The 25,289-nt window shown below is 36.1% G+C and overlaps 1 pseudogene; it reads left to right on the forward strand.

The window, feature by feature from the left end:
- The first annotated feature begins 24,337 nt into the window (after positions 1-24,337).
- LOC101391146 (olfactory receptor 8K3-like) lies at positions 24,338-25,289 on the forward strand (annotated as a pseudogene).

Here is a 25,289-nt window from a genome sequence, read left to right on the forward strand (position 1 = left end):
CCCATGAACCTAGGGCTGACAAAGCAGAGCACGTACACCACTGGGCCAGCCCCAAACTAAGTTTTTTTTATTGTATTTTATTGTATTTATTGAATTGAAATCCTAAGTATGTAGAGTTATGGGGAAAAAACAGGTATTCCACATCATCTTGCTTCTCACAATTTGTGAAACACAGTGCTTCTAACTTGTGAAGAAAAAAATACATAAAAATGTTGATGAGTACCTGTCCATATAATCTTGGAGAGCATTCTATACATTCAGTTTGGAGTGCTTTTTTCTCCCATTATTTTGCTTTTAGCATGAAATGTGGGGTTTCATATTTAACTTTTTATAAGCATCTATTTTAACTTAATTGTCAAAAATGTGTTCATCTCTTAACGGCCAGAAATAATATACATTTTTTATAGTAGCGACTGTTTTTCTTTTTTCTCCTTTGTGTCAACATCTGGATGTGTGAGGAACCAGATCCTAATATAGAGAAATACCAATTAGTTTCACTACTCAAATACAAGTTTTTAAAAATTTCTTAATTGAGATATAATTTACATACCATAAAATTCACTCATTTTAAATGTGCAATTCAATGATTTTTAGTGAATTTACCAAGGTGCACAATCATCACCATAATCCAGACTTAGAATTCATCATCCTAATAAGATGGTTCACATCCATTTATAGTTAATCCTTATCTTCTCTTTCCTACCAACTCAGATTAGACAACTGCTAATCTGTTTTCTGTCTCCATAGATTTACCTCTTTCAGACGTTCTCCATAAATGGTATCCCTCAATATGTGATCTTTTGTGCCTGGCTTCTTTCTCAAACAAATTTTATTTATTTTTTCTCAGGAAATTACAGAAACCTGCTACTATAGTTTTAATATGAGACCTTGTTGGAAGGCACTAAATATTAAGGTAGGGTTTTTTTTTTTTTATCGATGTTTTAATGATTTCTAACATTGTGAAATTTTGGGTTGTATATTTTTGTTTGTCCATCACCATATATATGACTCCCTTCACCCCTTGTGCCCACCCCCCACCCCCACTGCCCCTGGTAACCACAGTCCAGTTTTCTCTGTCCATGTGTTGGTTTATATTCCACATATGAGTGAGATCATACAGTGTTTGTATTTCTCTTTCTGGCTTATTTCACTTAACATAATATGCTCCAGGCCCAATAAGGTAGGGTTTTTAATTGTGATGTTTTATGAGCTGAACTTGGATGGAGATCATGGAATAATAATTGGAAGCCACATGCTGGAATTAGTTGAGAGCATGGCTGTGTCTCATTTATGTAGATCAGTTTTATAGAAAACAAAAAAAAAAAACAATATTTTCATTGTTGTATTGAAAGTGACATGGGACCTAACCTCATTTATTACCTATGTTGAATGCTTATCATATGGTATCAATATGTTTTGTGCCTTTGCTGCTGTGACAGAAGCATACAATTATTTTCAATACATTTGATATTTCATTTTAATACATTTCAAAACATTCATTCATGATGAAGACACTTCATAACGTATTAAGCATTTTTCAAGGCATCTATAGGGCAAACATTAATTATAATACTTTTTAGTGCAAATAATACCACATTTGGAATACTATTATTATTACAGAGGTAAACATTATATATGTTCATTTTGTTTTCAGCATATCCTCACATGGTTATTATTCTCTTTTATCTTGGATTGAAATCAAGAAATATCAAATCATCAACACAGAGTTTAATACAGCAAATGCAAAGCACATATAAACTCTTGCATAGCATTAGAAATCCTCCATTCAATTATTCCTTATCACAAAAATATTTAGGACACTTGAAAACATCAAAAGTTGTCACCCTTGAAGAAAGTGAAAGAGTTCTAAATTCAGTTGCAAAAATCTTCATATTTTAAATTATTCTTAGGACAAAGAATATAGAACATTGTCCTGCTATTGAATGTGCTGATTCACAGGAAATTTCAAGAAATTAAAGGAAAAATTTTTGCGACAATATTCTATGAATAGATTTTTAGCATTAATTTTCTCTTTTTTTAGTGGACATACAGCAAAATGCAGAGATCTTAAGTGATAAGTTCAAAGAGTTGTGACAACTGTTTATACTGCTATAGAATACACACAGAAAACAATATATAGAAGAATTTCATCATTCTAGAAACTTCTTTTGTGTCCTTTCCCCTAATCCCTCCTCCCCCTCATCTTAAAGGCAAGTACTCTTAGATTTCTATGACCATATATGACTTCTCTCTGTTTTGGACCTTCACATAAATGAAATTATACAATATTTAGTATTTTATGACAAGTTTCTTTTACTCAATATAATTTCAATATTTATATAATTTGATAAAGATTTATATAACATTTACATTTATGTATACATTCATCTGTTTTTGTGTTGTGTTTTTTTATTTCTTTTTATTATTAAGTAATATGGATAAATTCTTAATTATTTTAGGTTGTAATTAATTTAAATTTACATTAAATGCCAATATTTGTTGTTGTTAGTGCCATGGAGTTGATTCTGACTCCTAGTGACCCTGTGGGCAGCAGAGCTGAACCCTGCCTGGCTATTTTGCACCACCCTCTTACCTTCCCATGCTGTGTCAGACAATGTTCTGCTGCTGTCCATGGGGTTTTCAGGGCTAATATTTTGGAAGTGAAAGGTCAAGTCCTTCTTCCTAGTCTGTCGTAGTCTGGAAGCTCCACTGAAACCTGTCCTCCATGGGTGACCTGCTGATATTTGAAATCCTGGAGACATAGCTTTCAGCATCACAGCAACATGTAGCTGGCACAGTATGACAACCAACAGATGGGTGGTGTGGTTCCTTAAACAGGAAATGAACCCTGGCCGTGGGAGTGAGAGAATATTAACCACTATATCATAAGAGCTGGCTGCCAGTATGGCTAGCAGCTACCATATTTGTCCATGTGGCTGTAGGGGTTACAGTAAACATCTTTAAGTTATCATTATTTTCCTTCAAATACTATTGTACTATGTCATAAGCACTGCCCATCTTACAAGTTTGATTCTGTATACCACTTCTCAGCATTTGAGCTTTATTGTCATATGTTATAAATACCACAATAAGATTTTATGATCTTTATCTTTATGTAGTCAGTAGTCATACACACACACACCGAAGCCTATATTACAATTTAAAAAGATCTTTCATGTTCACCCATACGTTCTTTCTAGCACTATTCATTTCTTCCTTCAGGAACAACGTTGTATCAGCTGTTATTTCCTTCAGTCTGAATAAATTCTTCGAGGATTTATTGTAGTACATGTCTGTTTAAGAGAATTTTCTGTTTTTGGTTATCTAGAATGTCATATTTTTCTCACATTTGAAGGTACAAATGGTGGTTTGGCATTCTAGGATTTAGCATTCTAGACAGTTTCTTTTTTCTTTCCTTTTTAGTAGTTTAATGTTGTCATTCCAATGTCTTCTGCCTTCATTTTCTTCTGTGCAAATCAAGTTATCATTCTGTGTTAGCAGTATACTGCTGCATAACACTATTACTACGAAGTTAGTGACTTAAAACAACACAAATATATATCTCACATTTTCTGTGGGTTAGGAGTCGAGGAATGGTTCAGGATCCTGTGCTTTAGCATCTTTTACATAACTGCCATCAAGCTGTTTGTCCTCAATGAGGTCTCATCTGAGGTTAAACTTGTTCAACAGATTCACCTCCAAGCTTGTGAGGTTACTGGAAGCATTTCATTTTCTGTGCCCTGTCAGACTGAGGTCCTGAGATTTTTGATGGATGTTGGCTGCATGCTGCCCTCAGTTTCCTGATATGTGGTCTTCTCAACATGTCTGTCTCTTTCTCTAAGATTCTTCTAGCAATAAAACCATTACAATCTTACACAACGGAATCACACAATCCAATCACTTATACATATTCATGTGTAATCTGTCATCTTTGCCATATTCTGTTTGTTAGAAGCAAGTTACAGACCCCACTCACATTCAAGAGGAGGGGATTAGTGTGTAAATAAGAAGACATGGAGTCATGGCAGTCATCATATGGTGAACATACATGTTAACCATATATTTTCCTCCTGCTGTTTCTCTATGTATAATATATCTTTTGCCACCGTATACTTTCTAGTTTTTTCTTCATTTTTTATTTCTCTCAGCAGTTTGACTATGCGTCTTTATCCTAGTTAGAGTTAGCTGAGCTAATTAGATTTGTGACCTTAGTCTTTCATTAATTTTGGAAAATTGTTAGTCATTATCTTTAAAATATTTCTCTGCTATATTCTCTCTTTTCTTTCTTGACCATGAGTCACATTCTTTTCATCGTTCATGCCTCAAATTGCTTCTTGTGTGTCACCTATTATGTATATGAGAATGTTAGAAACTAAAGTAAATGATATTTATCTCCAGAAAAGAACACACTTCTTCTCTGTCAGGTCACTAATGTGTGCTTTTGTTGGTTCTAGAAGGGTCTTCACCGTTTTTTATTCCCCCAGCCTTTAGCATCCACTCCAGTGTACTTTGTGAAGACTAGAGTTCCTCAGAGAATTTTCTCTCAGATTTGCTGCCACACCCACAGTTTTTAGCAGCCACTTCCTTGCCCCTATGGAGGCCAAGAGTGCTGTGGAGGGATTTCTCTTGGCTCTTTTCTTTTGTCCTCAAACTTGAGCATACTCCCATATATACATTGTAAAGATTGTGTGCACAAATTGAACACTGGCTGCAAATTGACAGTATGCAAGATTATGGAAATCTAATCCATCACTCTGGCTCCCTTGTGGTCATTAAAATTTTGTGGGAAGTCCTGTGTTTCCTCATTGCCTCCATTGATGGCAGATTTCTCCTCTTTTGCCTCTTTCCTACATCAGTGATGAAATCAGCCCTGTGTCTAGAAAGGGCTCATGACTTTCTGGAATTTAGTTAAGATTCTTTGCATCTTCAGTTATCTAATAGTTTTTAAACACTGTGGTGTATCTTGTCAGTCTTTTTCTCTTGTGACTTTTTTCATATTAAGGAGAAGTTGAAATACAAATCATCTTTTAACATTAGACCAAGTTTTCTCAACCTTAGAACTTGGAGTCCAATGATTGTTTGCTCTGGTGAGTGCTCCCTTCAGTGTAGTGTGTTTGGCAGCATCCCCAGCCTCTACCCACCGATGCCACTAGACCCCCTTATTGCAGTTGTGACAATAAAAGTATCTCCAGACATCACCAAATGACCCCTGAGGGGGTTGAATCATCTGAGCTGAGCACCTCCGAATTAGGCACATGACACATAAATTCTCAATAAATGTGTCAGATAAAAAATTATCTAATTACAGAAATATTGATTTAGTGGATAGTGCATGAGCTTAGAAATCATTCAATAGTAAATCACCATTCCAGTTCCCACCTTTCAAAGCTGTGGGATATAGAACAAGTGAATTAGTCTTTTTATACTTTGTTTTTTTCTGTTTAAAATGTTTTAGTAATACCTATTTTATAAAGATATTATGAGTATTTTTCTGGCAAAATTTTTGTTAAGTTCTCAATAAAATTCTTCAACATAGGAAGAGTTCAGAAAATTCTTGCCCCTGTACTATGTATCTCCATGTTATGCTCTCTAGGAATTTGATGATAACAGTCAGGGAAGCCAAAGCAGTAATGTAGACTGAGGCTGAGGAGAGAAATACAAAGCCGCAAATAAATGGACATAGAAAGGTAAAACTTCTGAGACACAATAATTCTATGAGATACATAATTTCATTTTAAGGGTTAGTTGTCATTGGTACTCTCCTACATTTACAAATATATTGAGCTCCCTGATATCTCATTTGTGAATTGTGAACTTTTTTCATTCTTTTAAAATTACAAGCTTTTTAAAAAACTGTTTTATTTTTCTGTTTATATTATAAAGAGAGGAGCTTAAGGGCTTCTGAGCACATTTCCTGGTGACTTCTGGTGGATACTCTGAAATGTGGGCCTTTCTCATTTCAGAGGTCAGGATTCCCTCATTCAAGAGTTCTTGAACGTTGTACCGAAAAGAAAAATTATTTTATTTGTCAATGGCCTTTCCTTAAAACAGATTCTCTGACTTAGGGCTTTTAGAATTCTACTTAGGAAAAACACACAAATAAAATCACCAAATCAAATTACTAATTTAGGTTATAAAAATTTGTTCAACTCACTTCATCTTTTTGTATGTCAATCTTCCCATCACACATCCCATAAATAGTGTTTGTGTCTCAAGGCCCATCGAGCTCTAACTGTATGAAACAGTATGTAATATAAGATCATTTATAGATTTTTCCCTGAGTTAGTAACCTTTCGTGGTTTTGCTCTGAATACTGTTGCCAAAATACATCATCAAAGAGTAATTTAAAGAAATTTTAGCACTTTCTATAATGGATATATGTTAAATTTATTAAGTACTAACCTCTAGTTATTGTCCAGCTATTTCACAGAGTAGCATATTGGGATATTATGTACAAAGGAGTCACACTGGGGCATTATTTCTGTGTCATATAATTAAACAATCAAAATTATGATAACCTCATCCTATATAATCCTCTAACATCCCCCTTATTTGTCTATAGCTCTTTTAAGCACCTATCTTGAAAGAGTTATTAATATATTTATCTCCTTTGCCAATTATCCCATTCTAAGTAGGTTTCAGACCTAGTGCTCTACAGTGCATACTTGTCATGACAGACACTTGTATGTGGCCAAATAACTGATCACACTGACCATTTGCCTCATCATACTGATGTCTTTATCTTTTTTTGAGCGGAATAAAGCATAGAAAGTAACTATGCATAGAACAAGCACAAAAGAATTTCAGATGGACTCCCTTGGGTTGAATTACTTTTTTTCTGAAAACATTGGTAGAACTGAATTGCTGAACAATGTATTTAGCATCCTGTAGAGCCCTTGAGTCTAGAAAAACTCAATAAAACTGAATCTTTGAAGTTTACATAACAAAATTAGAGTGTGTGAAATTCACCATGGAATCACCTCCATTGTATTATAGCTTTGTTATAGAATAGAAAACCATTAAAAGCATTACTAAATCTTGTGAATGATCACTCCAGATGAACACCTATTATGTTGTCTAATGACACTTTCACTACCTTTGGATACTTTGTTTTAGATTTTGGAAACCATAGGATCGATTTCTCTTTCTGCAGTTTGATATTCTCTTTCTTATCAAATAATAAGACATATATAATCCATTTTGGTTCTCTTTTTTCCTTTCTTTTTAACCTTCTTGGGTAAGAGGCTTTCTTGATGTGATCTATGGTGAATCTAAGGTCTTCAGCCTGTATCAGGATGAGAAAGAAGAAAGAGTGCAAAGGGAACATGATTATCTTCTACTTCAACCATCATTTTATCAAAGGAAATTCATTTTTAACATAGGAATTTTTTTGGAAAACAACTTTATTTTCCTATTAAAATACTACAGGGGGCCAGCCCTGTGGCAGAGTGCTTAGGTTCACATGATCCACTTCAGCAGCCTGGGGTTTGCTGGTTTGGATCCCAGGCATGGACCTACACACATTAAGCCATGCTATGGTAACATCTCACATACAAAAGAGAGGAAGATTGGCACAGATGTTAGTTCAGGGACCATCTTCCTCACAGTAAAAAATATATGTATTAGACACCACCGACTTTAAATTCAGCTTTAAGATTATTAACTCCATCTTCTTAAGTTTTTGGTGACAGTAGTATTTAGAAGTAATCTAGTCCAAATAGGGATATGAATTTCATCTTCATTCTTCAGTCTCTGTGACCTCTGACAATTTTTTAAACATTTGTATGATACAGTTTTCCCATAATAAATGAAAGTAGTACCTATCTCCTAAAGTTGTTGTAAGAAAATAACAAGATTACATGCTTGGCACTTATCAAGGATACTATAAATGATAACTCTTTGCATAAATTTGGCCAGTTCTTCCCAACATTGGTTGCAAATTAGGATCATCTGGCAAGCTTATAAAATTTTAATGCTTATATCCATTCATCAGAGATTGTTTTATAAATGGTCTGTGGTGTAGCCTGGGTGATGGGAGTTTTAAAACTCTCCAGATGATTCTAAGCTGTAGCCAAGTTTAAGAACAAGTAAATTGGGTACACTGTTTTCAAGAGAAGAAAACATCCTCTAGATCTCTAGGGCAAAAAGGAAATTCATGAAAAAGATATGCTGTGGTTTACAGAGCTGAAATAAAACAGTAGGACACTACCCTTGGGTAGCCTGATCCAGGTGTATCAGCTTAACAACTATGTCTTCAGGGGATAAGTGAGCCTTGGGATTTTTTTTAAACATTTGTCACTAAACTTCAGTGTTCAAATTTTGAAACTCGAGAGAAAGAAAGAGAGCATAACTGAACTGGCTTAGGACATATGATCTTCCTGGTCAGGAAAAAATAAGATACTTTGGTTGATTGATTCAAGAAACAGAAAGCCCAGTGATGCAGAAGTAATCTCCCAAGAGGAACTGGGAAATGCTTTCATAAGAAGAAAATGAGAATGGACGCTAGGCAGGCAAAATGATAAGTCAATCAACCAATCAATACATACACACACACACACAATACTATTATCACTAACATAACCTCCACCCCTTTCTTAAGAGTGTTTAATTATATAACAGTACATCCATATTTTATTGGTTACTAATACACAGCTCTTGGGAATAGTCCAGAGGCACCTAAGAAATGGTGTTACATTATAAATGGGTGCTAATAAATAAAGCAAGGAACATCAGGATAGTGACTGTCTAGGATCTCAGTAACTGCACAAGTTCTCTGTTCTAAGTGCTATTATTCTTTGTGCATAAATGATAGATAATCATGACTATAATCTCCATTTCTATGGCAAGTGAGTTTTGACATCCATGATTAACTTTTGGTGGAATCTGTGTTCTGAGGCATTAAGATAATATGTTATTAATATGATGCTTCAGAAATCTTGGAGGTGGGGGGATATGTTATAAAGGGAATGCACATAAACTATAGCAGGTGGACGAAAGCCTGGGTAACCATGATGTAAAACTCTCACAGCAGATATTCAGGGACAAAAACAAACAAACAAACAAACAAAAACTAGACAATCATGGTTTGTCCATGATTTATCCATATATGTAAAAGGCAGACTTGAAATGAGTTTGGAAACCCTTAAAAGATAAAAACGCAGTGATGGCCATTATTTTTAAGGCCTAAAGAGGGAAGTCATAGAAATAAAAGTAAAATTAAAGCTAAAAGGAATTCTAAATAGCTACAAAGTTTCCTGACCTTGGCATTATTCAATCAAGAGAAGTAAAGCTGACAAAATCAAAATCTGACTGCAAAATCAGTTGGGAACATCTCTTAGACATAACATGCTGTGGATGTAACCAAATTCAGTGGGTCCATCTCTTGGTGAGTGCAGAGCCAAAAAGCACAACCAAACCTGAAGTGGGTGAAGAAAAAAGGTTTGTTCCTTGCATAATAAATGGACAGCACTGGGAGAGAGCTCCCAAAGCCGTGCCCCACCACCTTCCCTCCTTAGTGCAGTTGGAAACTTTATACACCAGAGTAGAGAGGATATGTTACAACTGTGTAACAATAGGGCCTAATCAGGGTGCATGTGCAGGCCATCACATAACAAGTTTAATGCTGCTCCATAATGAGCTCAATGTAACATGCCATTACATAACAAGTCCAAGGCAACTTTTGGACACAGAGCTGGAAGAATTTACAGGAGGCCTGCTCCAACCATGTAAGTCTCACTGTAGGATGATAACATCTGAAAAACGAGGACATCAACTTCTGAAATACAACACATGTAGTTTTCTCCTTGTCTGGAAAACATTTGACAGACTAGGTTTAGTTATGGATCAAATTGTCATTAACCCTTTCTTTGCCTGGTTTCTGGTCACAGGTCTTTAAGCACCATGGGGTCAAAGATCAGCTCTTGGCAACAGTTCTGGCTCTTCTCTTGGCTTCTCTCTAGATCTAATATCTTGGGGACAATGGGCACTGTATCCTGGCTGTCATGTTTGTGTATTGTGCCAACACCTAACTCCAGGTCTTTGTTTACAATAACAGTATTGAAGAGTTTTTCAGAGCTGGCGTCTGATGCCTGTCACAAAGTGTTAAGTGGTCCTGTTGGTCCCAAGTTCATGGTTTTGTTTCTTAGCAGGGATCATGATGGGAGATCATCAGGGAGCAGGGGGAAAACCAGCCAAACATACCAAGAGAAAATGCCCAACTCCAACTAGGGTCCATCTACAAGTCTCGCCTCCTCTCCTTGGCAGTCTGCAAGCTGACGCATGGAACCCAATCTGGAGACGAGAGAGCAGCAGCTTCTAGGTGGTGGCACTGAGAGCCAGGTCTTGCACACATGCAGCATGGCCAAGGCCAGGTGGGCAGTGGGAGGGAGCATGCCCCATGAGGGCACCCAGCCTGCGCTCACCTGCTGTCTTCCTGTTGCTCCTGCAGCACGCAGGGTCAGCCGGCAGGGCGGGGACTCCAGGAGCATCCCGATGCCACCTGGCGATAGGACAGAGGAGACTTGTTCAGAGAGAGGGAAGAGGGAAAAGGAGTAGGGGGAGGAGGGCACAAGTTCTAGCAGCTGCAGCAGCAGTGGCGACTTCTCCCTGGAACCCCCTCTGACTCCCGGACTACAGGTCCTGCCTTTCCAGCCATGCTGCGGGCCACCTGGTCCTGGTGCCGCCGCTGCCACTGTGCTGCTGCCAGCAGATGATCCAGAGTCTTTATTTCAGGCAAGTCTCCTCTGCGTGGCTCCCCAACTGCAGACACTCAAGCTCTCCAAACAAGTTTTTCCAAAAGAATAAAATCTCTTTATTTGCCAGGAAATAGTGTTTATTTCTGTTTTCCTTTTTTTTCTCTGATGTCATCATACTGTTTCTCATTCAGTGAAGTAGGAATTTAAAAACGTACATGAATTAAAAAGAAGAAGTTGAAGAAATACTTGTGTCTGGACTGAAAGTTCAGTTATTAAAACAGTGTTAAATACTGGATCCACCACATTTGGGGCGAAGATTTCAGCATGCTGACTTTTTTTTTTCCTTAAGTATGTGATAACCAAAAATATGTAAAATGTGTACCTACCTGCTGCACACAGGGCCAGGCTGGATTCAGTGATTGCAAATGATTTATATTCATGATATGAAGCATGCTACAGTTTTGTTATATTGAGATGTCTACATGTCAAGAAGAAAAATGTAGAAGCTTAAAACCATTGTTAGAAAGAAAAAGCCACGTCTTTGTTTTTCCAGAAATGTTCCCATAGATTTACAAAGACTTTTCTAATGCATAGAATTGTGGGAGATCAAAATTGGTCACCCTGAAATATAGCTCTTCACTTTGATTGTTTTCTATCCTATGATGGCTGTAATATAATGTCAAATAGGTGTTACAGTAGGAAAGGCACCAACAAACCCATCTTACCAACAATTCTGTCTCTCCCCAGCCACATCCTCTAGGAAGCCCCAGAAAGAGTTGCCAGACAATCTTTTACATTTATACTGGATATCTCCATTTGTAAAGGTGTCTCTCTCTCTGAACTGGGAAGAGAGGGGATGATTTCATCTCTAGAAACTTAGCAATGTGGAAAGTGAGGCCTTAATTCTGCATAAAAGCCTTACTCTTGTTTACTGTGCTTTTCTGGTAATGTCTCATAACTGACCCCCCCACTCCCAATATCCTCCTTTGTCTTTAGCCAAAGATAGTATTTAAGATGAGAATCTCTGCCATTTTGTTGAGGAATTCAGTTTCCCTGGTTTCTCCCGTTTATACATTTTATTAAACTTGGTATGATTTTCTCCTGCTAACCTGTCTTTTAATTAGTTGGCCAGCAATAAGAACCTTAAGGGAAAGGGTGGAGGGGGATTCTCCCTCTTTCCCAGTAGAATAGCTTCATAAATGTGAGTCTACAAAACCAAAAAAAATGCTCATTTGAGTCTTAGAAAATTCTAGAGTAAAAATATATATACTAGGGTTAAGTTCTGATTGCTGCATATAATTTACATATTAACCATGAGAGTTCACACACAAACACACAAATATCTTATAATAACATATAATTTGGTTTGAATTGTTAAAATAATAAAATAGCTTATAAAGACATCAATTAGTATTATAAATATATATTAACATATTTCTTGGGCATCACCAAAAATACTATTAAGTTTAAGAAATTCCTATTCTCTCTCTTTCTCCCTCAATCTTTACTTCTCTCTGTCTCTATTTCTGTCTCTCTCTTTCAAGAATACAAAAGTATTTACTGAAGAGAGGCAGTGACAAAACAGGAAGTAGGCATATGGGAAGAAGTATAGTCAAGGGAAGTAGCCATGGCTTGGTGTGTCGCTGACTAGGTGCCCCAGGAACTGAAGGGTTGGTTTGGAGGCATTTAATTGGTTTTCTAAATTTTTTTTTGCATTTCATTATGTAAAGGAGATGGAACCACCAACCACCCTGAACCAGACCAAGCCAGACCACAAGAGCTACGCCCATGACCTTTGCCATATTTTTAATGCTAAGATCTCTCCAGGAGGAGCTTAGGCCTTATCACTGTAACCTGCAGTGTATATGGAAGCATGTTTTCCAGCTGAGCCTGTGAAAAAAAGGAGTATTCAAAGGGGAGAGGTTGTTATTCCCTTTGTATTTCCAAAAGGGAATACAAAAGAGTGTTCCATTTTGAATACTCATTCCGCCCGATAAAATAGTCCTTGCTTTCCTTTGTTTGGGTTGCCATGACTTTGGGAATGATTCCACATGGCCTACTATGGGCTTCAAATACACTTTACTTTGGAAGACAACTTCCACTGGTGTAGAGTCATATTTAACTCACCAGGAGGCAAACCCACTAAGTTTGGTGACAATTTATTGTCAGATAATATTTATAATGCTTTTTATAGCCACTAAAATATATCCCTAAGTGTATTGTCTCTTGAGAATTAATTTCATGTTCCTGAACAAGCCACAACTAATCTTCTCTCTGTCTCTATGGATCTGACTATTCTGGATATTTCATATAATGCAATTGTATAATATGTGGCCCTTTATATCTTGCTTCTTTCACCCAGCATAATGTCTTCAAGGCTCTCTGTGTTGTTTATGTATCATTTATTTTCTACGGCTTATTAATTTTCCATCAAATGGATATACCACATTTGTTAGCCATCCATCGGTTGATGGACATTTGCGTTGTTTCTACCTTTTGGCTATTATGAACGATGCTACTATGAACATTTATGTACAATTTTTTTGTATGAACATCTGTTGTTTTCAATATTTTGTGTTATATATATAGAAGCAGACTTGCTGGTTCATAATGGTAATTCTGTGGGTAACATATTGAATAACCATCAAACTGTTTTCATAGTGGTTGTATCATTTCACACTCCCAATAACAATGTACATAACAGTGGCAGTGATATCATATGTAACCTTATCAGAGTGATGTCACAGACAAAATATGATCATGTGATTTTTATACCTTGTTTTATTAATGTGGTGTATCACATTCATTTGCAGATTTTTAACCAACCCTGTATCCTTGGAATATATTTCACTTGATTGTGGTGTATCATCTGGCTAGGATTTCCAATAATATGTTTAATAAGCATGGTGAGAGTGGCCATCTGTGTCCTGTTCCTATTCTTAATGGCCAACAGATACATGAAAAGATGCTCAATATCATTAAACATCAGGGAAATACAAATCAAAACCATAACAAGATATCACTTCACATATGTTAGAAATGCTATTATCAAAAAGATGAGACAGAGCAAGTGTTGGCTAGGATGTGGAGAAAATGAAATCCTTGTGCTTTGTTCGTGGGAATGTAAATTGTTGCAGCCACAATGAAAAACAGTGCAGAGATTCCTCAAAAAATTAAAAATAGAACTACCATATGATCCAATAATCCTACTTCTGGGTATATATCCAAAGGAAATGAAAACAGGGTCTTGAAAAGATTTATGCAAGCCCATGATTCATTTCAATATTATAAACAATAGTAAAGATATGGAAATAAACAAAATGCCCATCAGCAGATGAATGAATAAAGATGTGAAGGTGAATGAATAAAGAAGAATGTAGTATGGTTGTATACATACATACTGGAATATAACTCAACCGTGAGAGAGAAGGAAATCCAGTCTTTTGGGTAAACATGTGTCACGTCACATTGGGACCAGCACAGTAGAATGTGGTTACTAGGGGCTGGGGTGTGAGGAAAATGGGGTTTTCTCATTTCATCCCTGACAAATACATTTCAAAGAAGAGAAAGTTCTGGGAATCTAATGCATATCATTATCATTACAGTTAAAAATAATATATTATATACTTGAAAGTTGAAAAGAGACATCTTAAATATAAAGACACATAGATATTAAAAAAGATTTAAAAGTCATATCAACTGATTGCATTGGGAGGATTATAATTGAATTCTGATTCAAAGAAATTGGAAAATATATTTTTGACATAATTGGACTAAATATTTGATAACATTATAGAATTTTTAAATTTTTTATACGTGATAATGTTGTGATTATGTGACAAAATGTCTTCCTCTTTAGAAATACATACTGAAATATGTACAAATTAAATGATATGATGCCCAAGATTAGCCTCAATAAACATAGAACAATGGGAGCTGAAGCAAATAGAGAGATGCGAATAGCACAGGACTGGTACTAAGTTGATGGTTTTGGGAGCTGGGTGGTTGGTAGACCATAAATAAGATAAATTTTAAAAAATTACTGTAAGCAAAGGAATTCCTTTGGCATATTTGGGATCTTCTTCAATGCTCTGCCATCTACCTCCCTGTAGCATTTTCTCCTGCCCATTTCTAAACCCCTTCTAAGCATGTTACCAAATCAATTTGGTGTCATTCAAATTCCTTATATAAAGAAACAGAATTTTTCACAGAGTCAGGAGTGAGTGAATACACTTTTCTTTCAAAATTACATATAGAAATGAATTTTACTGAAAAGTCCTAAATATAGCTACATCCGACTCTAATACAAGATAGCTTTTTTACTCCAAGTGTGGTCCACAGATTAAGATCTGTATGACAAGTATTCTAGTTCAAATTCATATTCTGATTCAGCAGGTCTCTTTTGGTCCCAGAAACTCTGACCCTGTGCTTGTCCTTACCTCATTGTGTATGACATCACCCTAATAGCACATGTGACATCACTCTCATGGCATGTCTGTGTCTCAAGAGATGCAGAGAAAGCATTTGATGAGATTCAACATCCATTTATGATGAAAACTCTCAAGAAAATGAGTATAGAAGGCCTTATACAACAAACCCATTGCTAACATCAGACCCAATGTCTTCTTTGGAAAAATGTCTATTCAGTTCTTCTACCCTTTTCTTAATTGAATTTTTAAATTTTTTGTTGTTGACTTGTATGAGTTCTTTATCTATTTTGGATATTAATCTCTTATTTTACTCTTTTAATATATTAATCTTTCTCAAAATTGCAACCAAGTTTATGTACCTTAATAAGGGCCTGTTTTAAACAAAATTTAGTATTTTAGTATTAATAAAATTGTTTGAATGTATTTTTTTTTAGTTGAACCACTTTTAGTATTCCTTATCATATTCCTCCAGTTGCACACCAGCCTTAATTTCTTATTTTGTTTTTTCTTGAGTTAATAAAGATTTTTCAAAAATTTTAATTTATCAAAAAGGATATATGGAAAGAATATTTGGATGAATAAGAATCTCCAAAAGATGCCCACATCCTATCAGAGTGTTCTCATACATCATATTGGGAGTGACATCACACATTACAATGGTTGTGATGTCATATGCTAAATTGGAGTAATGTCATACACAACTGTTGCGATATCACACAATATGGGACTGATGTCATACATACATCACTCCCATTGAGCATGATATCACTATGACAGTCTGTTACATCACTCAAATTGTGTGTGGTTACACTCACATTGTGTATGATGACAGTCATATTCTTACCTGTGATGTTATATCCACTGTTGTCTGTGAAATCACTCCCAGGTATGTTTGACATTTCTCACATTATTGTCTGACATATATCCTATTGTGTGCAAGTTGTGGAACTCTAATTGTTATGTGGGAAGTCACACGTATATTTGTGGTTGACATCACTCCCATTGTGTGTGCCATCGCTATGGCAGAGTGTGCCATCATTAGTGTTTTGTGTGTGGCATCACTCAACTTGTGGGTGAAATTGCTCTCATGGCTCATATTTGTGTGTGACATCACAGCCACTGGTAAGTGCGAGATCAGTCATGTGTTCTTTGTGATAAGATTCACATTGTTATGTGTGACATCACTCCCGTTGTGCTCACGTGACCTCACTCCCATTGTTATGTGTGATATCACACTCATTTTTATATGTGACAGGACTCACTATTTGTTGGTGTGACATTACTCACATTGTATGTGGCATCACACCAATTGTGCATGTGACAACACAGCCATTGTTTTGCATGAAATCACTCCAATTTTGTGACATCATTTCCACTGTTATTTGTGACCTCACATCCATGGAGCATGTGACATCACTCCCACTGTGTGTCACATCACTCTTACTGTTAAGTGTGACATCACTCCCAATTTGTGTGTAACATTACTTTCACTTTGGGGTGACATATACCTCATTCTCAGCATGTGAAATATCTTCACAATCATTCTTATGTGTGGCATAACTCCCTTTGTGTGTGTGACATGACTCCCACTCTTATATGTGACACCAAACCCACCTTTATGAGTGACTTCAGTGATGTGTTGAGTGTGACATTACTTACACTATTATCTGTGATATCACTGCCCTTGTGTATGTGTGACATAATTCATATGGTATGTGACATCACAGCATTTGTGTGCGAAATCACTCCAATTTAGCATATGACATAAGAACCATTGTTATGCGTGATTTCAATCCCAATATTATGTATGAAATCGCACTGTGTATGACATCACTCCCATAGTGTGTGGGTGACATTGTTCACATCTGTGTATGACACCACTCTGATTGTTATGTGTGATATCACTCCCATTGTTATGTGTAACATTGCACCAAAAGCGTGACATAACTTCCAGTATTATGCGTGACATCACTGACATGTTCCTTATGACATAACTAACACTTTTATGTGTGACATAACTCCCATTGTTATGTGTGACATGACAAATTTGTTATGTGGGACATCATTCACCTGTGTGTGACATGACATCAGTTGTCAGTGACATTACTCCAATTTAGCATATGACATCACAACCATTGTAATGTATGGTCACTCCCAATGCTATGCATGACATCACACTAATTGTGCATGACATCACTCTAACATGTGTGACATCACTCCAATTATGTGTCTGTGGCATCACTCACATTTTGTTTCTGACATCACTCTGTTATGTGTGATATCACTCCCACTGTTATGTATCTGATCACACCATTTTAGGGACATCACACCCTGAGTGTGATCATACTATGATAGCCTGTCACATCACACAAATCATGTGTGATATGACTCCCACTGTGTAAGACATCAATCTTAATCTTAACTGTGATATGACATCCACTGTTATGTTGAAATCACTCTCATGTTTGTGTGAAATTACTCAAAATTTGTCTGTCATATATCCCATGGTGTGCAAGTTGTGGAACTGTCACTGTCATTTGTGAGTTCACACTCAGTTTATGGGAGACCTCACTACCAATAAGTATGACGTCACTGTGACAGCATGTGCCATCTCTCCTATTTTGTGTGTGGCATCACTCAACTTTTGGGTGACATGACTCCCATGGTGTTTGTATGACATGGTTCACATTTGTGTGTGACAGCAGATCCAGTGTTATGTGTGAGATCAGTCTCAAGTTCTTTGTGAAAAGACTCATTCTTATGTGTGACATCACTCTCATTCTTATGTGTGACATCACACGGATTTTTATATGTGACAGGACTCACTATTTGTTGATGTGACATAATTCACATTGTGTGTGATGTCACATCAATTGTGCACGTGACAACACAGCCATTGTTTTGTATGCCATCACTCCAATTTTGTGACATCACTTCCACTGTTATTTGTTACCTCATTCCTATTGTGTGTGACATCACTCCTACCGTTATATGTGACATGAGTCATATGTTCAGTGTGACATTACTCACATTATGTGTTACATCACTCTCCTTCTATATGTGACATCATTCACATGTTGTGTCATCACATCAATTGTGTGTGACATCACACCAATATAGCACATGACATCAGAACCATTGTTATGTATGATGTCATTCCCAATATTGTGTACGACATCACACTATTTGTGTATGACATCACCAGGAGAATATCTGACATCACTCCCATTGTGTGTATGTGACACTTCTCACATTCTGTGTCTGATATCACTCTGATTGTTATGTGTATCACTCCTGTTATTATGTACGACATTGCACCAATAGTGTGACAACTTTCCCAATATTATGTGGGACATAACTGACTTGTTCCTTACGACATAACACATTTTTATGCGTGACATCACTCCCATTGTGTGCATGTGATATCACTCCCATTGTGAAATGTGACATGACAGACATTGTTATGTTTGACATCGCTCACCTTTTTTTTGGCAGATATCAACTTTTCTAGAGGAGGTACCCATGTGAGGATGAGAAATTAAAGTGGGGAGGGTTAATGAGCATTGATGATGATTATGAGATATGGAATTATGGTAGCATTAACTCAATTTAGTCCCTTAAGTCAGAAAAAGAAGTAAAAATAAGACTTACATACATACTCATAATTTTTATTCCTTTCGAACATTTTACAACACTATAGTAAATATTTAAAGTGTTTTGTCTTCATCCTCAGACACAAACCTTGGGAAGAAACCATTATGGAAAATGGCGAACTCTGAAGTAACTTGTGGGTGATTAAAGCATTTATCCAACAAATAATGTACTTACATCCATATATTTAAGTAGATGCAGTAAAAACAATAACAAACTAAAGCAGATGAATTGTATATAAAAGAACATTTCTTCAACAGGAAAATAAAAGTTATGTGGGATAATTAACAAAGACCAGTGGCATCATTTCCTGTTCTCATATGCTTTGGAATTAACCAAGAAATTGCATCCCAGCCCCCCAGCGAATGTCTCAAAGGGAAGAAACACTCATAAATTCTTCAGACTGCAGTTAGGTTAGTAATCACATGAGGGAACGAGAAATAATTCCTCATTTTAGGTGAGTGATGGCACTGATTATCATGATTACAAGATGACTATTTTTGATGACTGTCTTCAATTTAAATTATAGATGTAAGTATAATCACCAACGCCAGACTCAGTACATTATACCATGCATATGAATAATCTCTTTTCATAATTGTATTTTCATGATATGTTTTTACTTCTATTATTATGTTCTTTGAGCGTAGTAAGGGATTTTATTTCTATTTGTTATTACTTCTATATTTATACTTGAATTCCTGAAAATAAACATTCTGCAGTGTGAGTAAGCATTTTCTGAAAGACCCACCTAGAATGTTGTCTAAGCAAAGATGCTGATGGTCAGGTCAGGGATATTGATGCCAAGTGAGTGTCTATGCCTCGGATAGTAATGGTTTCTGACAGGGCTTTCCAGTTATCCAGTATTGTGATATTATCACTATATCTCTTTATCATGCCTTCATAGAGTGTCATTTTTGCTATAGATATGTGTGGCCTCATTTTACTAATACCTTGCAAGAGACTGGGACATTCAGAGTGGAATTACTTGAAGAGCTGACCCTGAAGCAAGGACTTGAGTATATGGTGTTTATTTGGTAGGTGACTCCAGAAAGCAAAAATGAGGGATTAGCGAATGTGAGACTGAAAAAGGAGAAAGCTAATAAAGTGTGCAATAAAGTATAGGTAACTGCTGTAAGCAGCTAAAGTTCAAACATTCAAGATGCTTCAGGAAGTATCCTTCAGAACTCTTCTAGAAGTTGTTCAAAAGAAGGCTAGGAAAGCTTGGATGTTTATCCATTGATTCCTGTGTCTTACTGGTTTAGTACTGCTCCTTGACACATGAAATCCTAGGCACTTCCAAACTGCCTTTTGTATGGTCTGAGCAAGCTCTCAAGACACTCTCCCCTCAGGAAAACCTTCCCACTTGAGATGGAAAGCTGCCAGCATGCCAGAAAGAGTCTACCATGGCCGTGGGCCAAGTCAGTGGTGGCCCAAAGTGACAAGGGATGGGGAGACAGATGTCTGTGCTACAGTGATGTTTGCAATAGTAAGATGATGGCAAAGAGAAAACAACATTAAATAAACATTTAACTGAGGCTAATATGTCTATGACATCACAATAATAAGATGTCTTTGTCCCTACTATCTCCGTGTTAGATTTGTTTTAATTTGGATAGTGAAGACAAAGGCTTGGAAGTATCTCCTAAAATACTTATAGTGGGGCCAAGACCAAGTTTAAAATCAGTACAATTACAGGGTCAAGGAAGATCAATCCTTGGAAGAATTATTAGTTGGGTACACGTGTTCTGCTTTCAGTATTGTGGAACTTGCCACACCTTAAACACTTGATTGTTCAAGGCTTGTGTATTCCTTTTCCTCTCTGATAATGAACCTAAACACATTAAGGGAAGCTTTCTTCTTGATCTGTTGTTCTTCATGTTATAAATTGCACATATAACAAGTGAATAGGGAATAGTATTTCTGAAGGATGGGAACAAGTGGGTAGGAGGCCTTCCCATACCTCTGCACACATCCCAGTTATATGACACAGGTGCAACATAAACCATGCCACTCAGCTCACAAAATTTTGCCTACATGTTTGAGAATCTAGCATAATGGGATATAATTATAATGAAGAAGTACAGTTTTTAAAAATCTTTGAGAATCATAAAAAAACACATAATAGTGGCTTGGGGATTGGTATTGAATCCCACAGCCAGTGAGTATAATTCCGTATTATGTTACGTTACAAAATTTTGGTATTTTCTAAGTAGGATTGGCCAAACAGCACATTTCATCAGATTGCAAAGTTGTAATTAGAAAAGATTTATATTGATTTTACACCAATCATTAATACCACTTTATTGCAGAGTTAGTGCTCCCTCATGGAGATAATGCAGTGTATTTTACACAATAAGGAATGGAAACATATATAAGCATGCATGGCCTTGTTAGCTGTGTTGGGTGAGAGAAGTATGGGTGTTTGTCCTTTTTAAAATAATTTTAAAACAGTATGTGTGCATATTTCTGTGATGCTAACTCACCCTAAGACTGCTCAGCTTCTCATATTTTTAGAGCTACTGAAGTTTTTTTTTCTCTTTTTATCTTCCGTCCTTTTTTCTCTCCCTCTTTTGAATGGGAAGACAATGTTCTCAATGTGACAACCCATTTATCTCAGTAGAGACTACATACAGGATCTCAGAGAATGATTAATGAAGATTGGGTGTTTGCATATGCATAGAAGGACATTCTTGGGCTTCAGAGCCACTCCCCAAGTCCTGTGCAGCTCAGGAGTTTGTATTTCTATCTGATAGAAGGGTTGTTGTTCAGTTTCCCCATTTCTTTCCAGTATGTGCTGGTGTAGCAGTGGTGGGAGAAAAGCACATAAAGTATCAACTAAGTTGTGTTTCAGAAGAACTGCAGGGATTTGTAAAATTACAACATGGTCATGGCAGGATGAAGAAGTTGGCCAAACTGTGCAAACTATTGTGCAACATTCCTTGCTTTGGGTATAACTTTTTGTAGCTTAAGACATTAGACTTTGCCATTTTCCTCGTTTCTTTGCTTCTAATGAATCTTTATCTTTACTTTGTTGTAAACAGATTTTTGTATAGAGTAAATTTTGTGAGCTAAATTTAATCTGCCAAATTAATCTTGAATTTCTCCTGATTTTCTTGAGATTTATGGGTTTCTTAGGGACATCCAGATGTTCTAGCTTTTAAGGGTATGAGTTTAAACATTTTCTTATGACGTTAAGTTCTTGACCAGTCTAGGATTGATTTTTATGTGGATAACTAAACATTCAATTTCATCATCTTCTATAGAGAGAGTCATTTTGTTCAGCTCTATTTATTGAATATATTTTTTGCCTCCATGTCCTAACATGCTTCCTCTGTCATACACCACAGTTCTATACAAACATGGGTCTTTTTGTCAGTTCTGTATTCTGTTCTATTGATGTATTTTCCCATCCTCGCGCCAATGCCACATTGTCTCAATAACACTAAGTTTACAAGTTTTAAGATCTATTAGCTCATGTCCTTTCAAAAGTGTCTTGCTTATTCTTTACAATTTGCATGTTCTAAATACATTTTAGATCAGTGTCAAATTCTACAAAATCCAGTAGTGAGATTTTGATTGGAAAGGCATCAAGCAAATAGATTCCTTTGAGCAGAACTGACACTTTTATAACTCCGAGCTATATATTCCAGGAACACAGTATTTCCACCAATTTCATTAGGCCATATACAATGTTTATAAATAAAATTTAATTTTTTCTCCTTTTATCAGTAGGTTCAGTCCAGCTTTTATAAGATATTCTATCAAGTTCTGGAATTTCTCTTTTATTCTGAAATTTTTTTTTGTTTTTGCCCTTTCTAAATGGCATCACTTCTTCATCTATTCAAATGCTCATTTTTTCCCTAATTCAGTCTGACAGTGTGGTAAATTATATTTATAGATTTTTCAGTATTAAACCATCCAGCCAAATATGAGATCAACCCAGCTTGAACATAAGGTACTGTAAGTCTTATACATTTTTAAAATTGATATTAATGATATGTTAATATGTTTACATCTATAGGTGAAATGATAAGCCTGAATACATTGCTTTTTATTATATCTTTTTAATTTTAACCAGGGTTTCCTGGCCTCCTAGAATGAGTGTCAGTGTGGTCCACATTTTTTAAACTCTGGAAGACTCTGTAATAAGTCTGCATGATTTTTTTTCCCTGAAATTTTGAAAGCACATACCTTTAAAACAACCTGAAGAGGAAAGGAGTTGAGAAAGTAGAGGTAGAGAAAATGCAATCCTTACATTAAAATGTGTTAATTCTAATCATTTGATGTATTCTTGATGGAAGATGAAGTAAAGGTATAAGAATAGTATTCAAAGGGAGCATCTACTCCACTTCTATCAATGCCATATCCACTGACTTCATGTAGATCAAATAATTATCTGTCATCTCCATGTACATTTAAACAGATAAAATTTGAGTGAATTTCCAATGAATCATGCAATATTTTGTTTCCCTCGTTCCTTATCATTTTCTTAATCTTTCATCCTTAGACTTCACGCAATGATATTGTTTGCCAGCCCCTGAGACATTTGAGACAACATTCTCTAGAGTGATTCTCTTCTTTGTTGGATAAGTATATTCTTAATAGTTTCTATTTTGAAATCTATTAAAAATAGATTTTAGATAGTACATTAAAAATACATTTTAATAACTTTTATTTGTCTTAAAATGTATTAAAATATAACTACAATATTAAATTTATCATTTCAGAGATTTTAGTACTAAGATCAAAGAAAATATGGAAATGCCCTCTAATCATTTTTTCTCAGGTTGAGTCAGTTACAGATGTGGGCCTTACTTGATAAGCAACATAGCAAAAATCAGCACACAAGTGCTGAAGTTTCAGGTACACTGTTCTAGAGGAAATGAAAAGTTATTTAGGTGCATTAGAGTGGGCATGTTGGGGACTTTTGCAAGGTAGCTAAACCATTTCTATCATTAAAAAAATCATTAAACAATGTTCAAAACTCATAAAAGCACAGTGGAATGGAAATGTAATTTAAAAAAGTCAAATGGATAGCAGAATGAGAACACCATTTAGATATGTGGAGTCACAATGAAGAGAAGCAAATCAAAGTCTATTAACTATGATTTTTTGGGGGGATTGTGATTGAAGTTGTGGAGGTAGGAAGCAGAGGGCTATTACTTTTTATTATTATTTATTTTAAAATTTGATATGTTTTAACTAATTCTATGTATTTTAAATGGAAAACAAATTTGAAAAAACACCAAGATTCTGACTTTAGGCCAAATTTTTTAAATAATATATTGTTGACAGAACCATAAAGGGACTATATATACCTTGCAATAATAACTAATATGACACAAAAAATAAAACAGCTACTACTGTATATCTTGCGCTGTAATGGTTTCTAAATCTGTTTCTAGGTTTAATGATGGAGTGGGTCTTGTTTTAAATGATTGCAGGTAAAAAACTGGATTTATCTTACACATAATGGCTTTGCATACTAAAGTTTAACGGATGATATATCCTGAAACCCAGTGACTCTTCTGATGGTTCTTTCCACAGTAATTTTCCTTAATGGCCTAGATAGACAAACACAATCGAACAGTGCTAAGAGAATTCATTCTTATGGGAATCACAGACTGCCGTGCACTGCAGGCTCCATTATTTTGGCTCTTCCTCATCTGTGATCTCAGTGGTGGGCAACTTGGGCATGGTCGTGCTCACCAAGATGGACTCCTGGCTACAAACACCATGTACTTTTTTCTTAGATATCTGGCTTTCATTGATCTTGGTTATTCAACAGCTGTGGGACCCAGAATACCAGTCAATTTTGTAGCTAATCAAAATACAATCCCCTATAATCGGTGTGATAACCAGGTATATTTCTTCATCTTGTTCATCATTAGTGAACTTTTCATTCTGTTTGCAAACCCTCTGCTCTACACAGTTGTCATGTCCCTAAGGGTATGCTGGGTTCTGGTGGTAGTCTCCTATCTCTACAGTGCTTTTCTCTCTCTAATAACCACCATAAAGATTTTTATTTCATCTTTCTGTGCCTATGTCACTAGTCATTTCCACTGTGATAACCTTCCCTTGTTAAGTTTGCTGTGCTCAAGCACACGTGAAATTGAGTTGATAATACTGATATTTTCAATGTTTAATTCGGTTACGTCTCTTCTGATAGTCCTACATGCTGATCTTTAAGGCCATCTTCAGGAGGAATGCTGCAGAGGGCAGGCACAAGGTCTTCTCCACTTATGGATCTCATCTGACAGTGCTAGTTGTATTATATGTGACTCTATTCTTTATGTACATGCAGCCCAAGTCCAGCCATTGCTTTGATACTGATAAAATAGCCTCTGTATTTTACACTTTGCTGATACCCATGCTGAATCCCATGATCTGCAGCTTGAGGAACAAAGAGGTAAAATGTACCTTGCATAGCATATGGAAAAATCTGTGCAAACTCCCTATGCAGAGTAGAGGATGTATGTACAATAAATTATGTTCCAGACAACTGTTCTAA

The sequence above is a fragment of the Ceratotherium simum genome, chromosome Y, assembly GCF_057802395.1.
Source record: "Ceratotherium simum simum isolate JZ-2026a chromosome Y, ASM5780239v1, whole genome shotgun sequence".
Lineage (NCBI taxonomy): Eukaryota > Metazoa > Chordata > Mammalia > Perissodactyla > Rhinocerotidae > Ceratotherium > Ceratotherium simum.